Raw genomic sequence first — 13,609 nt, forward strand, 5'->3', positions numbered from 1 at the left:
GAGTAAGTTAGTGTTGTTACTATAAACACGGTGAGCGTTGACTTGCCCCGTACCCCGCGCAATTTCCTGTGGCGCCCGACAGCTTACAGTCTTCCTGTGACTTGTGTGGTACGTTTACATAAGTGACAGCGGAATGTATAATAAAGGTGAGGTTTTTATGTATTTATTTGTTTTATTTTTTAGGTTTACTTACAATCACTTACGCTAATACATTTACAGAAAAAATAAATAATAACTTATTATCTAAGTGTAAAGATCAATTAAAGTAAACAAAACATGCGAATGAAGAATGGAAAACAGTTACTAAATACAAAAAAAGGTAGAAATACATTCTTCCTAAAGATATATGATATTTTATTATTGTATTATATAGCAATGTAATGTAGTTCAAATTTGTTAATATTATTTCTTAGAAATATAACTGAATAACCTTAAATAAAAGAATTATATTATGTAATCTTTATAATACTATTTACCGTCCACTGTTTCGCCCGCGGTGAGGAGAGAGGTATTATTTCTACGTCCTTTTCTGTAATCCTAACAACGTGTGTATGTATAATATCATGATTATCAGTTGAGTAGTAAAGACTAGAAAGTGTAACAAATAAATATAATAACTTTCACATTTATAATATTAGTAAGAATTATAAACACAAGGCAATGCTTGGGGCATTACTTACTGACTAAGAGCGCACAGCTTAAGTTATAGCTCATAGAGACTTAAAATTTTCGGAAGAAACATAGCTTTTGATAATTTCGATTCAGAAAGGCCCTGCCCCTGCTACGCCCTCATAATCTTCAACTTCATTCTATAGACTCGTTTAAAATGTCAGCATAGCCAGCCAAATAAATGTGACAGTATAAGATTTCGATGGCCCCGAAATCATATATAACAATAATGTCTTGGGCTGGTAATCAAATCATATAAATTTCTATTTAAATACTATAACCGTTTCAAATATTGTTGCGTTCCGATTTGAAGGGTGAGTGAGCCAGTGTAACTACAGGCATAAGGGACATCACATCTCAGTACCCAAGGTTTGTGGCACATTGGAGAGGTAAGGAATGGTTATTATTTCTTACCTCGCCAATGTCTATGGGCAGTGGTGACCACTTACCATCAGCCCATTTGCTCGTCCGCCTGCCTATAACATAAAAAAAAGATTCTACAAATATCCAGTAACAAACTTAATAGATCACCATTGTGTTATGTTTTAAGTATCCGAAAAATGCTAGACTTATATTGTGCCAAGTCAAAGTCATATTATCTCTTTTGAATCTAATATTCGTGCTAGTAGTGGCTTGTCAATTGAACCACAAACATGGTTAGCCATTTGCAGAGCTGGTCGCACCGCAATTTGGCCCATTGAATTTGGTCGCCCTTACAACGTTACGTTTGCTTTGTACACTAATGCATCGTAAGCTGTTTACGTCTTGCCATTTATTTAACGCTGCACAGTTCAAAGGGGTCATATCACATCAGTTTTATTGGTTTGAAACATAATTATTCGATGTTTGAAAATGGAATGCAAACATTGTGCTCTATATTTGTTTAATGTTGAAGTTGATGCCTCTTTGATCTAATGGCTACCTTTTCAGGCCGTATTTTTTGGGTTTTAACCTCGAGTCCAGGCACAAAATCCAGACCTTACACTCCCCTATTTTGCAAAGCACGTCAAGTTCTTGATCGTCCCATATAAAGGAGATGAACTGGACAGTAAACAATAATTAAAAATAGTTATTATATTTAATAATTATTATTTACTTGCTTTTTTATATTGATAAAAATTTAATATATGGAAATTCATAATTCCATATCAATGTTTGGATAGATTCGCCGCATTCGACACTCTGTCATTAATAAAATAAAATATAACCAACTTCACGTTACACTTAATGGATCAAGATATTTTTATAGAAAATTAAACTTATTTTCAAATTAACTAAAAAACCTACTTAAAACAAATTAAGTTGGGACAACGATACTTAATTCTACGCAAGAGGAGGCTTTCGAAATTCGCTATTAAGCTAGGCACACCGATTACCTTAAGAAGGTCGAGAGAGATTTACCTTTGGAGAGGCATATGTTCAGCGTACTGCGGTTGGCTGAATTATGAAGAATGATAACACTCTTAAGACTTGTTAAAAATTCGCATTATGGTATTGCTGCATATGACTGCACATGTATTTGCAAGAAACTTACATTTATATGTGGTACAGTGAATGACAACGTACACTGTTGGGCTAAAGCCTCTTCTCCTTTTTGAGGAGAAGGTTTTGGAGCTTATTCCACTACGCTGCTCTAATGCTGTTTGGTAAAATACACATGTGGCTGAATTTCAGTGAAATTAGACACATACAGGTTTCCTCACGATGTTTTCCTTCACCGTCAAGCACGTGATAAAAAACAAACACAAAATTTGAACCCACGATCATCGGTTAAGATTCACGGATTATAAATACTAGGCCTTCTCGGTTCAATAATTCTACACAAAACTTTTATTATTTATCATCTAACGCGTAACGAACAATATAATATTAATTTTTACAACACATAACACTTTATAAGCTAGCTAGTACTTAAAATAAAGCGTACATGTCTTGCTTAATAAGGATTTATGAGTAACTCGGACCAATGTAATTGGGATCCCATTGGGTGGGTAATTAATAAGTCATCAAGCACGTTGAGGGAGCACTGTCGCATGTACCACGTAACATAATTTGCGTGAGATACGCCCGCGCTCAAATATTCAGACCTCTGGCATGTGTCAGCGGGGACACACGTCGTTGCATGTCGTAAAATCACGAAGCGTTTGCCCTAAATAAAATATTTTTTGTTTCTTTTACTGAATTTAGGTTTTGTTTTATAATATAAACTACTTTTTAATTCTACAGTAGTGGTTTTTAAATTAAGCTTTGATATTATTAATGTGATTATTGTTAAAAAATAATGTCGTCATTGCAAAAGTAATTCGTAGGAAATTCGACATCAATAGACAATTATTATAGTACTAAATGTAAACTTTTATTAATAAAACAAAATAAACAATAAAAACAAAATATATGCCGTTCTATAACTACAACCATTAAAACTTAATTCCGCTAAAATTTTGGGTACACAAAAAATTGTGCGTTTAATTAAAACCAATTTTATGATTATTACATTACATTAAATCTACAGTAATATTAGTATAAAATATAAAAATTGAAATGTTTTTTTTTTATTTTATAATAAAACATCAAAAATAATTTGAAACTATATTAAAGCGGCGCGCCAGTGACCTAAAGCTGTCGAAGAACGTCAGTGTCACGGCTTTATTCTTAATCTTTAGTATTAGCTGTGCTCAAATGATTTCCCACAAATCAAAATGCGTAATATTATCGTTCTATCGTCACGTTACCAAAGCCAGTTTAGCGTCACAGTATTCCACCTTTAAAGGAATATGAAATTGAAATTAATGACTTTAGACTAATCCCATGAAAATTAATAAAATCGCAATAAATATTTTATGAAGTAATTTAATTTTTGCGAACATGTGTCATGGGGTTAGATATTTGAAATAAAATGACTAACTTACATACAGTGGCTAGTTCATAGAAATAAACGTACATACAGTTACAAAATCGTTTAAGATCGACGCGACTTAATCGTTATTTCACTCCGTATATTTCTCTAACGGCATATTTCAGTAGTTATTTACTACTAGCCACTCCGAGCTATGCAGATTACGAGTTTGTGTAACATTTACCTGGGGACATTCTCAAGACGTTACTACCTAATTTGTGGGGTATACTGGTTATACAGGTTAGCCTTCGCTAGCTTGGTCTAGCCTACTTATTCATGAACTGACTGAACAATATGAGATTGTTTTAACGTTAGAAAAGTATTATGTTATTCTTAGTTTGTGTTAGTTGTACTTAATATTGTGTACAAATTTATATATTTGGTACTACTAGTAATGAGGAAATCTATATAGTGTTCAACATATGTATCCAACCCGCATTGGAGCAGCTAGTTCAAATAAACTTTAAAACGTTCACTTTAAAAAGATAAGTGGAAAGGCTGCTACTTACGTACTTCATTTTTGATTTGATCAATATTTTTAACGTGTTTAAAAATTTCTAGTTCCATTCAGTTTACCTTAACTAATTGAATTCTCCTTCTGATTTCGTTTTTAGTTCAATGGTGCTTTTAAAAAATTGCCTATTCATATTCCTATCTCTTCAGATTATACGTCAATTAATAAACTCGCATTCGTCAGTGCAATTTAAAGTATATTCGGTATATGTAATATTTTTTCCTAGCAGTTCGGTTCAAATCAAATAACGACTCAATCAATCAACTAAGCTCTTATAAGCCTTTTTAATAATCCATTTTACAAGATTGAATTAAGTTTGAAGGTTGGAATGTCGAACATTCGAGAAGAATCCGCATGAAAACTATTAAGCATTTGAACAAATTGGCTAATTATGTCATAGCTATTAATAGTAGTTTTCTTAATTTCTGTTATAATATATTTTTAAATAGAAAAATATAAAACACTAAAGATATTTATTGAGTATGATCTTGTATATTTTCCCTTACTTAGAATTATGATGTATTTTTGCATGAGTAAGTTGATTTATCAACTTACTCATGCAAAAATACAATCTTAAAAAATTTAAATACTCCAACATGTAGCGATCAAAATAGCTGAAGCCTCCATATGGTTCGTAAAACCAACTCGAGGTCTTGTAAATCATCACCATATACTTTATTCATGCGTCGAATTATTTATTTTTAAATAAGAGTACGGATTATACAAAGTTTAATAAATAAAACAAAAATAAAACTGAAGCTGAGTTTATATTCCGCTCGTATTTTAAATACAAATGCACTTTCATTTCTTTATCGCGTTAAATAATATTTCTCCACTTTATATCATTCCAAGTGTCATCTACCGCAAATTTTGCAAAACAAGATATCGGTCGTTTATTTATGATTATAAAATGAATTATATTTAACATAATTTATTCATTTTATTATATCTATTATAAGCCACGGTACTCTACCGCAAAACAGCATTACTTTTACTGGTGGTAGAGCTTGGTGCAAACTCTACTAAGCGCATTTGTGATGTAAGCGATGGTTAACATTTCTTACAATGCCAATGTCTATGGGCGTTGGTGACCACTTACCATCAGGTGGTCCATATGCTCGTTCGCCTTCCTATTTTATAAAAAAAAAACAAAGGTGTGGCTTGTATTTGATACAAAACCACATCAAAGCTTCACCGTTGTGTTTTGGTTTGAATGGTAACTGAGCTGGTGAAATTACAAAGTCCCTTGTATTTCTCCAACCATTTGTGCTCGCATGATTGCTGACGAAGTTAAGGGAAAGTCACTTACTATTCGATGGTCAATTTGATTGCTTACTTCAATAAAATAGCTACTGCAAAAACCACGAGCACCGTCAAGAACCAAGATGGTCCAGTGGTTAGAACATGTGGATCGGATGCGAATCGACGGCTCACCACTGTGGACCGGGACACCGCTCAGCATACGTTGGAGGCGTGCCCCGCATGGAGTGCGGTGACGGAGATCTTAGTCCGTGAAGTCGGTTAAGACCTGACCCTGCGAGCAATCGTATCGGCGATGCTTCGCAGGGATTCGGCGTGGCTTCGCACTACCGTACGTACTAGCGAGGAGTGCGGGGGGGGGGCGAGTTTAGCTTCGCCCCCTGAGGAGAGCGCCGCTGAGCGACAAGCGGAGCACAGCATGGGAGAGGCCGCGGATTCGTTATACCAACACAATCCCGCAGCCTCTTCTTTGATGCGTGCTGAGGACGGCCATCGCAGTGGTTTTAGTGGGTAAGAATCCCACATAAGAGTTACAACCCCATGGTACCCGGCTACATTTCTGAAGGTTTCCACTACGAGAAAAAAAAAGAAAAGTGGTTACAACATGTGGATTTTAAGCTAGATAGATTTTAAGCAGCTTGCTGGAAAACACTCCAATCCTTGTCTTTAAGAGGAGGCCTTTGTCCATTATTGGAATCTTTACCGTTACATCTAGCAGTTCTTTACTAAAATATTAAAAGAAAAAATAAATAAAAGCCATAATTACGTCATAATTTAACGATGTAATTTTCGTTTACACGCGGTTGTTTAAATTGACGCTGTCGGCGCTTCGTAGTAACGCTGCTTTAATGTTTGAGGGTGACTGGTAATCAGATGTAAGGAAGCTTCCTACATTGGTTAACTTTAACATCAAGTAATTAAGCTATAAATAACTTACGAAGACGAGAGTAAGTAAATCGCTTCCGTTTGTTTTGGTTGTATTTTCAAATATAACATAGTATTTGAATGTTAAATTTCTTTGGGTCTATTGACTTTTTGTTTGAAGGTCTATTTTTATTTAATGTATGTGTAAATCGTTTATATATTTATCATGTAAAACGCACCAAATAAAAAGCAGTAGTATCTGTCTGAATAAATATATCAAAAAATGAATGTGTGCGATAAAAAAATCGTGACAGAACACAAACAGCAATAATAATTACGATGCGTAATATTGCATCTTGTTTTGTCATACCCACATTATTTAAAGTGAAAAGTCTAATTTTTTGTTCTTTATTTTTGTGTACCGCCCGTATGTTGTATATATAATATTTAAGTATGTTAATATTGTTTTCACAAATATTTAAAGTGAATTGTATTCTTTTTTGGAGAAATAAATTCTTAAGCCATATTTAGTAAAAACCGCCTTTCACAAGGACGAAGTTACGGGCACCAGCTACCGATTTATATATCGAAAAAATAAATAAAAAAAATCGACTTATAAATTTTATAATTTACTTAAATATATTATTTTTCACCCTATCATTAATAGAAATAATTAATTTTGCCAAGTTAACTGATATTTAGAATACATGGATATAAAAGTACTCGTGACGAGTGAAAACGTATAATTTAAATAAAGTATTTAATAAAACGGATAGAATTTCTACAACAGAATTCTTTTGAAATATTACTCATAGCATAGAAGCATTTTCAGATTTAATGAAAGGCATCATGTGAAACTTAGCTTGAAACATGATGAATTATTGAGAACACATTCGAAGTTTAAACTAGCAATAGTTCAATCATGCAACACACTTGCTTTGTACGTCTCATGTTTATTACTAGAAAATTGTTGAAGTAATATAAGTCGTTATAGATTTCAATATAATTATTGACATATGCTGCCAAATCGCTAAATCAAAATATGTTTCATGTTGTTAGGAAAACTAATGACTTACGAACGAATCGTAGGCAAGTTTTCGCAAAAATAAAGATAAGATATATATTTTATTCATCTATCAAAACATAATTATTTTGCTTCTTAAGGATATTTTAATTTTAGTCATTGGATTTTTTGCGGCGAGAGTAAAAATATATCATTTCTAGACGGGAGACAGTAACGAAAAAATTGAGGGTATAATAATAATGATTATAATATCTTGGGACATTATTCACACACGGCCATCTGATCCCAAACTAAGCAGAGCTTGTACTATGAAAACCAGACAACTGATATACTACATGTACTACTTTTCTTCTGTAAATACATACTTATATAGATAATTACACCCAAACTCAGGACCAACAGACAGGTTCATGCACACAAATGTCTTTCCTAGGTGGAAATCGAACCCACCAACGTCGGCGTGAAAGGCAAGTATCTACCAACCACGCCAACCGGCACGTCAAATTAACGAATTCTATTAATCACAAATGTATATACATATAACTGTTATTGCGTTTATTCGCCCTTATTACCTAAAACGCCACCTAAAATGAAAGAAAAAATATTAATGAATTCAACGCGATCAATGAATACCGTCCATTAATTTTTGATTCTATAATTATAGTAAATGGACATCCCGATTGAACTCCATGTTTTTTTATGTTTAAAAATACTAATATATCTACTCTATTTTTTATAAAATTTGATAGAAATTAATAATTAATTAATATTTTAGCATATAGTACATTGTGTATGAAACATATTGATCTCAAGTTAATATAAGCACACAAATTTCTATAATATCATCATCAGATTTTTGAAAAACGAAAATAATTTAGAATTTGAATTCCTTAGGACGTTTCTTAATTTGTTAAAATTTGATGAAAAATTAACATTGCCTATAGCCACTGGCACCATAAAGAATTTAACAGTTTCTTAATATGGTTTGGTACTCACCCAAATGAACAAAATCCACTGTTAAAAATGTCCGAGCGTACATCAATACCTACTTTATACAAAGTAAAGGCCGTGTGTCAGTGTGTGTCCCAACGAATTAATTCACAATATTTTAAAATGATTTTGGTAAATAAAGATTTTTGTTATTTATTGTATTATATATCTGTGAACAAATGTGCTATAATATTAGTGGAAGTGTGTTATACTAAGGTATAACAAAACAGTTTTCAACAATAAACTATACGAAAATTTGAAATGTTTGATTTATATACTGGAATAGAAATTATATAACATTTATCTAGAACTTTCTTATCAAAGTTTCGACTGATTGGATACATTTCCATTTAGCCGGACTATAGCTCAAAACTATTCGCCCTAAAGTTGATTAATTAATTGTTACGTATATTCAGAGGGGCTTCGAAAATTAATTTATATTTGTAGCAAATAAATTGACCCGGTCTTTGTAAGAGCACTTTGTGATTATTATTAATTGATTCGTTTCGATGGAACGTCAGTCTCAGGCGTAATATATGGTTTTATGTTCTTAAAAATGAGTTTATATAACCTGTTTTCGAATGATTATATAATTGACGGCTTGTTGGTCTAGTGGCTAGATATAAGGCCGCACATCTCGAGGTCCGGAGTTCAAGCCCTTGGTTGGGCCGATAAAATAGTTATTGGGATTTTGGTCCTCCGACTAAACTATTTTTGTTTTACTATTAATAGGCCAGCGTTTGACCGTTGACTTGCCTGATGTTAAGCATCGAGATATTAATTATTGATATTAAGATGTTTTAATTGATGTTATTTATTAGGAGGAATTGGTTTGGTTTGCCGTCCCGTCGAATTATAAGAGTGTTGGAATAGACAGTACACCTGTGTTTGCGCACACGCTTGTGCAATATATGTTCTGAGGAGTCGGCTCTTAAGATTGGAGAAATCGCGTTCAGACATGCAGACAGACGCGGCAGCCAAGAATTATTTATTTTTATTATCATTAGAAGGTACAACAGCTTATTATTAAGCCGAAGTTTGCAAATACAAATCCGCGGGAGCACTCTATTTCCATATACTTAATACGGAATTATAATTTATATTCCACACGGCAGTACTAAAAACATGCGAGGAGCATAAAATACATTTTATATACGCAGTCATTACTTATTAGTTAGAACGCCCTTGCCCAGCAGTGGGACTTTTACTGGTTATTAATATTATTATTTTTTCAATTTACAATATAATAAAAGATAATTAAATGAGTACAAATGGGTGGTGCTTAGGTAACCAGACTAAGCTATGTTTATTTATACATTACTATTTGTATAAAATTAATGATATGTACCTAATACACCAAAATTTATTCGCTCACTCACACACAGATAACAGTGTAACTACACTACCATACACTTAATTGTATTTTATTTATTATAATATTTGTTCTAATATTCTTTATATTTAAAACATTGGAAAACAGTATGGCTATATGTCTTTAACCTGTACTGTCACTTCTCTAATACAATCAATATTTCGCAAAGTTAACTGAATTGTTGATTGGCTAAGTTTCATCAAGTTCTCACATTGTATTCTTAGGACGGTAGTCCAGCGTAAATCCTAAATAAATATTAAACTTACAAAGTGTTTGCAATAATAATAGTGTCATTCATGTGTAAAACTGATATAGTCGTGTAGGGTTGCCATCACATATCATGTCATTTAATGTTATAATTAAAAATACATTTATAGTTTATACAAATGTGAAAGTAACTCTGTCTGTTTGTTCCGTTATCACGGCTAAACCACTGAAACGGTTGTGGTGAAATTTGTTATGAAGCAAGATCGAAACTTAACGAAGGATATAGGCTATTTTTAAATACCTTTCATCGGCCACCCCTCTCCCAATACGTGGGTGAAGTCGTGGGCGAAAACTATTATTGTATATTATGTGTTTAACGCTACTGCACTCTATCAGCCGACCTTAAACGTAAACGAAACTTTATAAGTACTTTATATAATTAGATATTTACAATTAACTACTTAATGACTGTAAATTTGTTTTAAAGGTTGTTTCAATACATCATTATATCAGCTGGAAGACGTCCACTGCTGGGCAAAGGCCTCCCCCAAGGATTTCCATGTTGGCCGGTCTTGCACTGCCCACGTCCAACGCTTTCCCGCGACTCGTTTTATGTCGTCGGTCCACCTTGTAGGGGCCTGCCCACGCTACTACTTCCGGTTCTTGATCGTCACTCGAGAATATACCACCACATATATTGGAGTGTTTCAATTCACTACAATAATTTCATAATCCTTTCTGTTCCCGGCTTTGCAAGCCTTTGAGGGGTTGGGAGGTGTTAGGTATTCCTTGTATTTTTCTGTATCCCTGGCAACGTGTATACAAATCTTCATGATGGTTGGTTGAGTAGTTACGTGAAAGCGTAACAATAAACAAACTTTCACATTTATAATATTAGGATTCACTGTATTATTTTTTGAAGTAGTCGAAATTCCAATGGAAAAGATGGGTTTGTGTGAATTTAACCTCTAGTCGGGGTGGTTAGCTAGTATTTCACTTTACTGTTTGTCCTGAGTCTGGGTGTAATTCTCTATATAAGTATGTATTTATAAAAGAAAATTAGTATATGTAGTATATCAATTGTCTGGTTTCCATAGCACAAGCTTTGTACAAGCTTAATTTAGGATCAGATGGCCGTGTGTGAAAAATGTCCCAGGATATTATTATTATTATTATTATTTACGGAAATTTCACAAGATATCGTGATAAACATGCAAGCGATTAACGTTTATATGCGTCATTTGTTATGGTGATGTTCGTAAAGACTCGACAGACATTCTCAATGGAATCTAGCCAACTGACAGGCGATCCGAAACAACCCGTCCCAGCTTCGCTTGGTAAAATAATGGCCTACATAAAAAGTTTATAACGTAATACGTATAAGTCTAATGGTTTACGCGGCCCACGTCAGTAAAGCTCCCAAAGGGCATGATTTTTTCCTACATCTTCAATATTTATCGTCATATTTCATCATTCAGCCAATTTTCACAAAACCCCAATGATTCATACACCTAAACCTTCCCCATGAATCACTGAGTTGGTACAAACCATTTGAAAATTTGTACGGTGATTTTTGAGTTTATCACGCTCAAACAGACAGACAGATGCGACGGGGGGCTTTGGTTCATAATATGTAGTGATTAAGAAATATTTAAATATTGATTAAATATATATCCTGGGTACCTGGGTTCAGGCTATTCTGGTATAACTCTTATCAAAGTTATTGTATTAAAGTTATAAATTAATACGTGTTAGATATTTTAACTAAAGCAAATTACTAGCATATGAATAATATATATTTCTATATAATTCAATATTATTGATAGTAGATGAGGAAAAGGTTCCGATATCAAAATGTTAATTTACTTTAACAATATACGAAATGAAATAATATAAATTCACTATCGATATATATCTAAAGCCGAGTCATCTGTCTGTGCTTAACAACTACCGGCACACTACATGTAATATAACATTGTTTAGGTCCAATATCAAATGAATTGGTTGTTTTTATCTTTTTGACAGTCAAATGTAAAGTGGTAGGACTTTTTGCAAGCCCATCTGGATAGATATCACCTACTCATCAGATGTTCTCCCGCCAAACAGCAATATCTTTGTGTTCTGGTTTGAAGGGTGAGTGAGTCAGTGTAATAACAGGCACAAGAGACATAACATCTTAATTGCCAAGATTGAAGGTGGCAATGTAAAGAATGGTCACTATTTATTACAGTGCCAATCCATTACCTTACCTTACCATCAGATAGCCTATTTGCCCGTCCGCCTACTTATAGTGTAAATATATATATATGTAAAATTTATATTTTATTATAATTCTCTTGCTCATACTTTTAAATCGATTTATTTGGAAAAATGTAAAACTTATGTACAGCTAGGTTAGAAGGGAGTTATTAGTGGGGAACATTCTAAACGTAGTTATTTTTAATATGTAAGAAGAATCTATCAAATTTCATAACAAGATGTATATAGAGTTTCTTACAAAAAATCTCTCTTTCATCCATGACTTAATTAAAAACGATCTTATTAAAAACTAAATAATTTTACAGTTTTTCAGCATTTTTAAAGATAATCTGAAGCTTAAAACATTGTTGAAAATAGTAAATTTTAAGACCTAATACGTTTACACTGCGACTCGCACTCAGGAACCACTCCAATTAGGCGTCTGTAAAAAATACAGAAATAGAGCTATCAAGTGTACTTTGTCTGAAGTAAACGCATTCATTGTTGGTAAAAAATCTTACGTTACGGAAATAGAGATGAAAAGGAGTTCTCTTACAAGGATTATATTTATATAATGCATAACATACACTGAACTTGAGATGACTCAGTATAGAGCTAAGATTGCATTGTTAATACACGAACACTTAACCGCATATTGCAGGTTCAAGCCCACGCAAGCACCTCTTTCATATGGTTTTATAATTGAGAGAGATATTGACGGGCTGTTATTTTACTTTTTTTTTGCGTTTAATCACGTCGGTCATTCTCCAGGGAGACAATAGCCAATTGCGCAAGTGATATATATATACCTATATATAGAGACCAAGTGTGTGTGCAAACATGCATATGTGAGGCACGGGTGTGACTACATTCTAAATTTCAAGATTGCGGTCTTGCTAATGAGAGTTTTTGACATAAAAACTCATTCTTTTTTTATTGGTCCGGCCTGGGATTACAGCAGCCTTATTAATGGCCACTAGAAAAATGAAGCAGTTAGATAAGCTAAATATTATTAGTTGTCTTCAAATCGGCATACAGCAGTATAATGGTAATGATAATAAAATAACAGAGTAGAGTAAAGGGCCCTGAGAAATATCGGTAAATATTCTTATTTCCAATAAAAGTATTTTGGCAAAAAAAAAAACGTTGAAGAAAATTGGACGCATACAAGTTTATTTCGCTTGTCTATAGGGATAAAACTTTTATGGAAAAATAATCCGACTTTGACACATGGGAATAAAATTACCCGACGGATAAATTCGGTGTAACTTCTTGCGGCGTTCAATTTTACAAACGATTAAATAACAGCGTTTATCACCGAGACGCAATTTAACTTTTACACTAACGATATTTTAAACGTTTTAAAAACGTCTTCTGTGTACAATGACGTGGAGAATTTGCGTGGAGTTACACTTGTATGTCACATTAATATTACGCGTATATGACTGTTCAAGAAATATGTTTGATTGATCAAATAAGTAGTTTTAAGGCGAATAAAAATGTAATCATAACTTTTTTAATTATATTAACAACACGGAATATACGCAATTACGGGTAGTGGGTAGTAGGAAAAAT

The 13,609-nt window shown here is 33.2% G+C and overlaps 1 protein-coding gene across 1 annotated transcript in view; it reads left to right on the plus strand.

Moving 5' to 3' along the window:
* The first annotated feature begins 267 nt into the window (after positions 1 to 267).
* The window catches only part of LOC126776125 (uncharacterized), a 585,155-nt gene continuing 571,813 nt past the window's right edge, over positions 268 to 13,609 (plus strand). The window contains exon 1 of the mRNA XM_050498421.1: positions 268 to 278. The gene's annotated coding sequence lies outside the window, so the exon portion shown is untranslated. The remainder of the gene's footprint in view (positions 279 to 13,609) is intronic.

Source organism: Nymphalis io, chromosome 19 (assembly GCF_905147045.1).
Source record: "Nymphalis io chromosome 19, ilAglIoxx1.1, whole genome shotgun sequence".
Lineage (NCBI taxonomy): Eukaryota > Metazoa > Arthropoda > Insecta > Lepidoptera > Nymphalidae > Nymphalis > Nymphalis io.